Raw genomic sequence first — 10,199 nt, 5'->3', positions numbered from 1 at the left:
CGGTGGTGGTATACGCCTTTGAATACGAGAATTCCAGAGAGGCAGAAGTAGACATCTCTGAGTTTGAGGTCAGCCTGGTCTACAGACTGAGTTCCAGTACAGCCAGGGCTACAAAGAGAAACCTTGTCTTGAAAAACAAACTTTCTTATAGAACCCAGACCACCAGCCCAGGAATGACCCCCACCCACAATGGGCTGTGCTCTCGCCCTCTGCTCCCCATTCATTAATAAGAAAATGCAGCCAGGCGGTGGTGGTGCATGCCTTTAATCCCAGCACTTGGGAGACAGAGGCAGGCAGGTTTCTGAGTTGGAGGCCAGCCTGGTCTACAAAGTGAGTTCCAGGACAGCCAGGGCTATACAGAGAAACCTTGTTTAAGAGAGAGAGAGAGAGAGAGAGAGAGAGAGAGAGAGAGAAGGAAGGAAGGAAGGAAGGAAGGAAGGAAGGAAGGAAGGAAGGAAGGAAGGAAGGAAGGAAGGAAGGAAATGCCCTATACCGGCTTGTCTACAGCCAGATCTCATGGAGGCATTTTCTCAGTTGAGGTTCCCTTCTCTCTGATGACTACAGCTTGTGTCAAGTTGACATAAAACTAGCCGGTACAAGTGTGTAAAGCATTGACCTTGGTAAGTACTCTAAATTAGTGCTGTTCTAAAACGAAAGCGGTGACAACTTGCTCAGTGGTGATGGGTATTCAAACCAGCTTGTGTTCACACAGGTCATGAACCTTGTGCTTTCTCTTCGCAGTTGAACCGGCAGGCCGATTTGGGTTATTTTCCCCTCTCCTGTGTGAGCTAAATGAAGAGAAGACTGGGAATGCCTGATGAGTCTGCTTTTGTATCCCCACAGCTGATTAGGTATGAGTTGCACAGTAAATATCCATGTATCCAGAACCTTTACAATCATGGCAACATGCATGCCACTGCCTGCTCTAGTCTCCCAGTCTTCTAGCCACTGGCTATGACAGTCTAAAACTGTAATCAATACATCCTTGTCCTATTAACGGGACTCAGGTCCAGTTGTTGATGAGGTTAGTTCAAATGCACGGGAACACACCTGTGTGCCTCTAGTGTTAAGTCCGAGGAAAAGGGCAAAGCCTGCTTACTAATTGAAAGGGGAAAAAGAAGATACTAACCTAGATAGATGCCAGGAATTATTTAACAAGCAGTATCTCCCAACTTGGGAGTGGTGTGAACCAGGAGAAAATGAGATAAGGTTTCAGAAAAGGCTAAGACCAAAGAATCTAGTTATTCTATAATCAGGAGAGAATGTGAAAATAAACCCAGATAACCCTCAAAACGTACTAAAGGCTAACAGAAAAATCAAGGGTTTTATAGACCTCTACCGTCTCTAACCTTGGTCTAAACTAAGGTGAAAGGAAGTCCTGAAAGATTAAACCGTTATTTAAAATTAGCATGAAAAGCCAGGCGTGGCGGTGCAGGCTTGTAATCGCAGTACTCTGGAGGCCAGCCCGGGGCCCACAAGGTGGAAGTGAGAGCTGGCTGCAGATTGTCGTCCCCTGACATCTACATGCACACAACAAAACAATATGAACATAACAAGCTTTTTCAAGTTTATACTGTTATAAAGTAGAAATATTCTACTAAGTATCCTGTGGAAGAAAGAATTTTTGTTTGTACCTAATCAAGAGACATGTTTAAGGGGCTGGTGAGATGGCTCAGTGGGTAAGAGCACCCGACTGCTCTTCCGAAGGTCCGAAGTTCAAATCCCAGCAACCACATGGTGGCTCACAACCACCCGTAATGAGATCTGATGCCCTCTTCTGGTGTGTCTGAAGACAGCTACAGTGTACTTACATATAATAAATAAATAAATCTTTAAAAAAAAAAGAGAGAGACATGCTTAAGATCTTATAGATACTAAGGGGGAGGCTTGAAAAGATGGCTAGGCAGTTAAAGATGCTCTTGTGGAGGACCGGGATTTCTTTCCAACTGTCCACATGGTAGCTTTTTTTGTTTGTTTGTTTGTTTTTTTGAGGCAGGGTTTCTCTGTGTAGCCCTGGCTGTCCTGGAACTCACTTTGTAGACCAGGCTGGCCTCCAACTCAGAAATCCGCCTGCCTCTGCCTCCCAAGTGCTAGGATTAAAGTCGTGCTCCACCACACCCGCATTTTTCTTTTTCTTTTTTTTATTGTGTCAGATCTCATTATGGATGGTTGTGAGCCACCATGTGATTGTTGGGATTTGAACTCAGGACCTTTGGAAGAGTGGTCAGTGCTCTTAACTGCTGAGCCATCTCTCCTAGCGTGGCACATGGTGGCTTTTAACCCCCTCTGTGACTCTAGTTTCAGAGATCCAACCTCTTCTGATGTCCCAGAGCAGGAGATATAGCTGTGGTATACATACATATACACATATATAACACTTGCAATACATAAAATAATTTTAATTTAAAAAGCAACTAAGGCTGGGCACTGATGGAACATGCATTTAATCCCAGCACTCGGGAGGCAGAGGCAGGCAGATTTCTGAGTTCGAGGCCAGCCTGGTCTACAAAGTGAGTTCCAGGACAGCCAGGGCTATACAGAGAAACCCTGTCTTGAAAAACAAAAAACAAAAAACAAAAAAAAGAAAAGAAAAGAAAAGCAACTAAGGAGCATATAACACAGAACAAAATTTCTGGTCTCAGATTTTCAGAGTCAACATTAACTGAATAGAAGCATATACTAGTGTGGGGTGTGGTAGCACACACCTTTAGTCACAGCACTCAGGAGGCAGAGGCAGGCAGATCTCTGTGAGTTCCAGGTCAACCTGGTCCACACATTGAGTTCCAGGACAGCCAGGGCTATGTAGAAATACTATTTCAAAAAAATAAAATAAAACCATATGTTTATTTAGTGAAAAAGGCATAGAGTTTCACAGTGTTGTAATTCTGCTCATGAAAGAAGAAAACAGTGCTTGAGGCAATCATGGTGGTACATGTCTGTAATTCCAGCCCCAGAGATACTGGCGCAGGAAGACTGGGAGTTCAAAGATTGCCTGTGCGACATAGCAAGGTTGACTTTGAAACCAGAACACTTGTGATGCCAAGTATTGAATAAACATTCTTGACTGTTTACGCCTAACCTTCAATTTACAGCCTACCTTCTCTGCACTGAAGAGTACTTAGGGCATCTTGATTTCTTCTAAAGAAGAGACATTTTAAAATTAAGTATTGCCACACTAAGCCAGAAGTGAATACTCTCTAAAATATTTACATTCTGAGAGCCATGCCAAGAATGAAACTGGATTCTTTTAAAGACCTGTAATTTTTACTGAGGAATGAACCTTTGTATATCATTCCTAGTTGAGAACATTTATTTACTCATGCCTATTTATGAATTAAACATACAGAAGCAATTGACCATTCCTACTCTCTCTCTCTCTTTTTTTTTTTTGGTTTTTTGAATCAGGGTTTCTCTGTGTAGCCTTGGTTGTCCTAGAACTCACTCTGTAGACCAGGCTGGCCTCGAACTCAGAAATCCGTCTGCCTCTACCTCCCAAGTGTGCTGGAATTAAAGGCATGCACTACCACCGCCCGGCCCATTCCTACTCTTAATTAAAATTTTTTGGGGGAGGGGGCTTTGAGACAGGGTTTCTCTGTGTAGCCCTGACTGTCCTGGAACTCACTCTAGACCAGGCTGGCCTCGAACTCAGAAATCTGCCTGCCTCTGCCTCCCGAGTGCTGGGATTAAAGGCGTGCACCACCACTGCCCAGCAAGATTTTTTTTTGATTTTTAAAGGTTTATTTTATTTATATGACTACACTGTAGCTATCTTCAGACACACCAGATGAGGGTATCTGATTCCATTACAGATGGTTGTGAGCCACCATGTGGTTGCTGGGAATTGAACTCAGACCTCTGGAAGAGCAGTCAGTGCTCTTAACTGCTAAGCCATCTCTCCAGTCCTTAAGATTCATTTGTATTGTGTGTGCGTGAGTGCGTGCATGTATGTGTGTGCGTGTGAGTGTGTGTGTGTGTGTGTGCGTGTGTGTGTATGTTATGTGCACATGAATAGAAGTATCCACAGAGGTCAGCGGAGTCAGACTGTCCTGGAGCTGGAGTTACAGGCGGTAGTAATCCACCTGATGTAGGTGCTGGGAGTGGAACTCAGGAAGGGCAGTATGCGCTTTTAACTACTGAGCCATCTCTCCAGCCCCTTCTACTCTCATTCTTTATTTTCCTTTGGTTTTTCTAGACAGGATTTTCCTGTGCAGCCCTGGCTGTTCTGGAACTCAACTCTGTAGATGAGGTTGACATAGAACTCACAGAGATCCACCTGCCTCTGCTTCCTGCTGGGATTAAAGGTGTGAGCGACCACCATCGCATTGCCCTGTTTCCTAATCCTAACATATATTCCCTTAGTCATGGTTTTGTAACCTTTGTGTGTTTAAATGAAATCTTACATTGGAGGCTCATGCGTGTATGTGTAAGCAGGTGATGTACAAAGGACAACTTGGTTGTTCTCTCCTATGCGGTGGAGGTGAAGTAAGGAGGTCAAGGTTGCTTTGTTTTATTTTAATTTACAGAATCCAAAGGCAAGGGGAGTGCGCTTTACAACGCAACTTCTACAACCTACAGTTTCAAGCAGGGATGTCATATGTTCCTATCCACTTAGCGTCATAAAACATCTTATGTCATCCAGATATCGATTGTACTTTTTTTTTTCTTTTTTTGAGACAGGGCTTCTCTGTGTAGTCCTGGCTGTCCTGGAACTCACTCTGTAGACCAGGCTGGCCTCGAACTCAGAAATCCACCTGCCTCTGCCTCCCAAGTGTGCTGGAATTAAAGGCATGCACTACCACTGCCCGGCCCATTCCTACTCTTAATTAAAATTTTTTGGGGGAGGGGGCTTTGAGACAGGGTTTCTCTGTGTAGCCCTGACTGTCCTGGAACTCACTCTAGACCAGGCTGGCCTCGAACTCAGAAATCTGCCTGCCTCTGCCTCCCGAGTGCTGGGATTAAAGGCGTGCACCACCACTGCCCAGCAAGATTTTTTTTTGATTTTTAAAGGTTTATTTTATTTATATGACTACACTGTAGCTATCTTCAGACACACCAGATGAGGGTATCTGATTCCATTACAGATGGTTGTGAGCCACCATGTGGTTGCTGGGAATTGAACTCAGACCTCTGGAAGAGCAGTCAGTGCTCTTAACTGCTAAGCCATCTCTCCAGTCCTTAAGATTCATTTGTATTGTGTGTGCGTGAGTGCGTGCATGTATATGTGTGCGTGTGAGTGTGTGTGTGTGTGTGTGCGTGTGTGTGTATGTTATGTGCACATGAATAGAAGTATCCACAGAGGTCAGCGGAGTCAGACTGTCCTGGAGCTGGAGTTACAGGCGGTAGTAATCCACCTGATGTAGGTGCTGGGAGTGGAACTCAGGAAGGGCAGTATGCGCTTTTAACTACTGAGCCATCTCTCCAGCCCCTTCTACTCTCATTCTTTATTTTCCTTTGGTTTTTCTAGACAGGATTTTCCTGTGCAGCCCTGGCTGTTCTGGAACTCAACTCTGTAGATGAGGTTGACATAGAACTCACAGAGATCCACCTGCCTCTGCTTCCTGCTGGGATTAAAGGTGTGAGCGACCACCATCGCATTGCCCTGTTTCCTAATCCTAACATATATTCCCTTAGTCATGGTTTTGTAACCTTTGTGTGTTTAAATGAAATCTTACATTGGAGGCTCATGCGTGTATGTGTAAGCAGGTGATGTACAAAGGACAACTTGGTTGTTCTCTCCTATGCGGTGGAGGTGAAGTAAGGAGGTCAAGGTTGCTTTGTTTTATTTTAATTTACAGAATCCAAAGGCAAGGGGAGTGCGCTTTACAACGCAACTTCTACAACCTACAGTTTCAAGCAGGGATGTCATATGTTCCTATCCACTTAGCGTCATAAAACATCTTATGTCATCCAGATATCGATTGTACTTTTTTTTTTTTCTTTTTTTGAGACAGGGCTTCTCTGTGTAGTCCTGGCTGTCCTGGAACTCACTCTGTAGACCAGGCTGGCCTCGAACTCAGAAATCCGTCTGCCTCTGCCTCCCAAGTGCTGGGATTAAAGGCATGCGCCACCACGCCCGGCTGTACTCCTTTTAAAATGGCTCAGTGGTTAAGAGCACTGACTGCTCTTCCGAAGGTCCTAAGTTCAATTCCCAGCAACCACATGGTGGCTCACAACCATCCCTAACGAGAGCTGATGCCCTTTTCTGCAATGTCTGAAGACAGCTACAATGTACTCATATACATAAACACATAATAATAGTAATAATAAAGATATAAGATTGAGCCGGACACTGGTGGCACATGCCTTTAATCTCAGCAGATGGATCTGAGTTTGAGGCCAGCCTTGTCACAGAGAAAGTTCCAGGTCATCTAGGGGTTACACAGAAAAACCTGTCTCGAAAAACAAAACAACAAAAAACAAACCAAAACCAAAACAACAACAACAGGAATACGATTGATAATTTGGGTGGGGGAGGTGTCTGAGAATGTAGCCCAGAATGCTTGCCCGTGAGATGACTCCGTGGCTAAAAGTGCTGGTTGAGGTGCCTGAGTTCAATCCCTAGGGCTCATGTGGTGGACGGAGAGCTCCCACTCTCACAAGTTATCCTCTGGCGTGTGCACTGTGGCGGGAATGCAAACACACAACAGCAACAACAACTCTAATTAAAACAAAGCAGGCTGGAAAGACGGCTCAGCGGTTAAGAGAGTTTGTTGCTCCAGCAGAGGGTCTAGGTTCAGTGCCCAGCACCAACATAGAAACTCACATAACTGTCTGTAACTCTAGGTCCTGGAGAACTAATGCCCTCTTCTAGCCTCAGTGGGTACCAGGCACACACCTGGTGGACAGATATACCTACAGGAAAAATCCCATACTTAATCACTAATTCTCAAAAATTATTCTCATCAAGCCTTTTCTGAATATTAAATGGGTGATATATTAGTATCATGTAAGCTACATTACTATCTCCTAAGATATGTGCAAGGTTTTTTTTTTTAAAGATTTATTTATTTATTTATTATATGTAAGTACACTGTAGCTGTCTTCAGACACTCCAAAAGAGGGCAACAGATTTCTTTAAGGATGGTTGTGAGCCACCATGTGGTTGCTGGGATTTGAACTCGGGACCTTCGGAAGAGCAGTCAGTGCTCTTAACCACTGAGCCATCTCGCCAGCCCCCTATGTGTGAGTTTTAATGCCTTCCCATTATACCAATAAAATGCTATAAGAAATTTAGAAAAAAAAATTTAGAGTGAGATTCTTTCAAAATGTCACAGATCTTAATTACTATAAACATTATATCTTATCTTGATAGATTATCTCAATTTATCACCTTAAAGCAGAAGCATAGTAATCAGACATTCAGATACCAATGTCCCCGTTTTAACTTTTTTAATCCCTTGGCTTCTATTTGTAAACATTCTACATTTGCTTTAGCCACTCCAGCTACTACTTGGAAGTTGAAATGATGTTAATTATTCCTTGAACTGTAATTTAACCCCCGACTAAGAGCAAGCATTGTTTCCACTGTTATTTGACCAGGGCCAGCCTAACATCTGGCAAGGAGTTCTCAGGTGTTCTTGAGTTACTGGTTTCAATTAACTCTTGGAAACAGTGGTTATTTTAGTGGCTTTATCTTAGTAATATTCAAATCTAGATACACTTGAGATGATAGAATTAAAAATTTAAAAAAGCCCCCACAAAAAGGCTAGTTTTACAAATTACAAAATAACAGGAAATGAGGTATGTAATGCATCCAGGTTGGTGAGATAGCAAGAGGTCAGAGGTCAGACCACAGTCACTGGTCACTGAGACTTTAGAAACCGACCTCTTCTAAAGTGAGGCCTGAGATGAATCATAGCAACGTGCACTTGTAGAAAGGCCTTGCCGTTTAAGTTGGAGCAGGGATATTTTCATCAAAGGCCGGGCATACTGAGTGCTCACCTCATGAACAAGGTGCCAAGGTCTGGTCCCCTGCTCCTCAGGATTGGAAAATAAAAACCAACCAAACCACCTTGAACTAATAAAGGACTAATGAAAGAGCAAAGTAATGGATATTGTCCTGGTCAAAACTCCTGTAAAAAGTCACTTTAAAGCCTTTCATCCCAGCACTTGGAAGGCAGAGGTGGGTGAATCTTTTAGTTTGTAAATTAGAGGCCAGCCTTGTCTATGTGAGTTCCAGGATACCTAGGGCTGCCCCCACCCCCACTGCTCCCTCCCATCTTCCAAAGTCACTTTAGGCCAGGGGTGTTGGGTATAAAGTTGTGCTGGCAGCATTTGGGAGATGGAAGCACCAGGAGCTGGAGGCTAGCCTGGGCTACTTCATACACTCTCAAACATCAGGAGCTGGAGGCTAGCCTGGGCTACTTCATACACTCTCAAGCATCAGGAGCTGGAGGCTAGCCTGAGCTACTTCATACACTCTCAAGCATCAGGAGCTGGAGGCTAGCCTGGGCTACTTCATACACTCTCAAACATCAGGAGCTGGAGGCTAGCCTGGGCTACTTCATACACTCTCAAACAAAAGCATTCTAAATCTATTAGTAGCAAAGTACTTCACCAGATGTTTATGCAATGGCCTGTGTCGTCTTGTTTCACTACATCCTTAAATGCTCACTGCTGGAAGCTTCCACTGGTGTTATACCAGCATAGATTAGTCTGCCTTCACATTTCCAAAGTATCGTCTTTGAAAATGTAAGTATTCTGAAGCAATTTTACAATTGTCCATTTATCTTTCTTCCCCATCTAAATGAGGCTTGTTAAAAGAAACGTCAACTATAAGGTGACAATCCTTTCCAAACCCAATAACCCTTGCTTCCTAATTTTTAAATTAACGCATACTATTTTTCTAAAACTAAATCTGTTACTAACAGAGAAGGATCCACAATAACTTGGAAATATAGCTTCTAAAACTCACTAGTATTTTAAAAATAATGAAGCAAAATCTTATGTTAGGAAGGTATTAAAATGTCTATGAGCTATTAAAACTATTCATTTTCAAATGAACTACTAAATTTCCCCTGAATTCCTCTTACATGAATTTTAAAATGCAATTCCATTAAAAACAAAAACAAGGGGGCTAGAAAGATGGCTCACTGGTTAAGACTGGTCTTCTGAGGTTGTGAGTTCAAATCCCAGCAACCACATGATGGCTCACAACTATCCTTAATGAGATCTGATGCCCTCTTGTGGTGTGTCTGAAGACAGCTACAGTGTACTTACATATAATAAATCTTAAAAAAACAAAACAAAAACAAAAACAAACAAACAAAAAAAAACCCCAAAAACCAAAAAACCAAGCTGGGTGAGGGTGACACACACCTTTACCTTTAATCACTCAGCACTCAGGAGGCAGAGGCAGGCTCCGAATTCAAGGGCCAACAACCTGGTCTACAGAGCAAGTTCTACGATAGTCAGGACTACATAGAAACCCTGTCTCAAAAAACCAAACCAAACCAAAATAAACCACACCAACAAATAAAAAACCAAACCAAACCAAAAACAAAAACCTAAAAAACAAATGGCTCAGCAGGTAAAGGCACTTGCTACCAACCAAAAAATCTGAGTTCGATCCTGGGGGCACACGGTGTAGGGAACCACTCACATAACTAGTCCACTCCCAAATAAATGTGATTTTAAAAAAGAACTGTAACAGTGATTTGAGACAGGTATTGTACAAGCTCTAAGATCTTCAAAGGAGAAAAGGAGCCACTTCCCAAGTAATTACAGCTCCCAGTCAGGTTCTTCCAGAGTTTGCCAGAAGCTCAGACAGTTGAGCTGTTTTATAGGAAATGAAAACAAACTTGACCAGACTGGGACTCAATATTACATCACTCTTAAACTTGCCTGCTGGCTCTTGTTTCAGGAACCTGTATGCCACAAAGCACACTTTCTATAACCCTTTGGCTACTGAGAAAAGATGCTGTCATTTTTGTTACTCTGGAGAAAAGCTATTTTGTACAGGTCTCTGGGATCCAGCCTGTACTGCCCTGTAACACTCGGGTAGCTTTGTTGCTGTTGTTTTAAACTTGAACACTTTAAACTTGAACCAGGGCTTAGGAGGTTAGAGTCACGTGAAGAGACCCCATCAGGTTTCTGAATATTAAAGGGTTATCAAGATTCTTCACCCCCTTAAATTGTTGGTGATTTGTGGCAGGAGCTTCATCTGAGAGGTAGAGAAAACTGGATTAGATGCATTGCAC

Source organism: Mus musculus, chromosome 12 (assembly GCF_000001635.26).
Source record: "Mus musculus strain C57BL/6J chromosome 12, GRCm38.p6 C57BL/6J".
NCBI classification, from domain to species: domain Eukaryota; kingdom Metazoa; phylum Chordata; class Mammalia; order Rodentia; family Muridae; genus Mus; species Mus musculus.
This window is presented reverse-complemented; position numbering follows the sequence as displayed.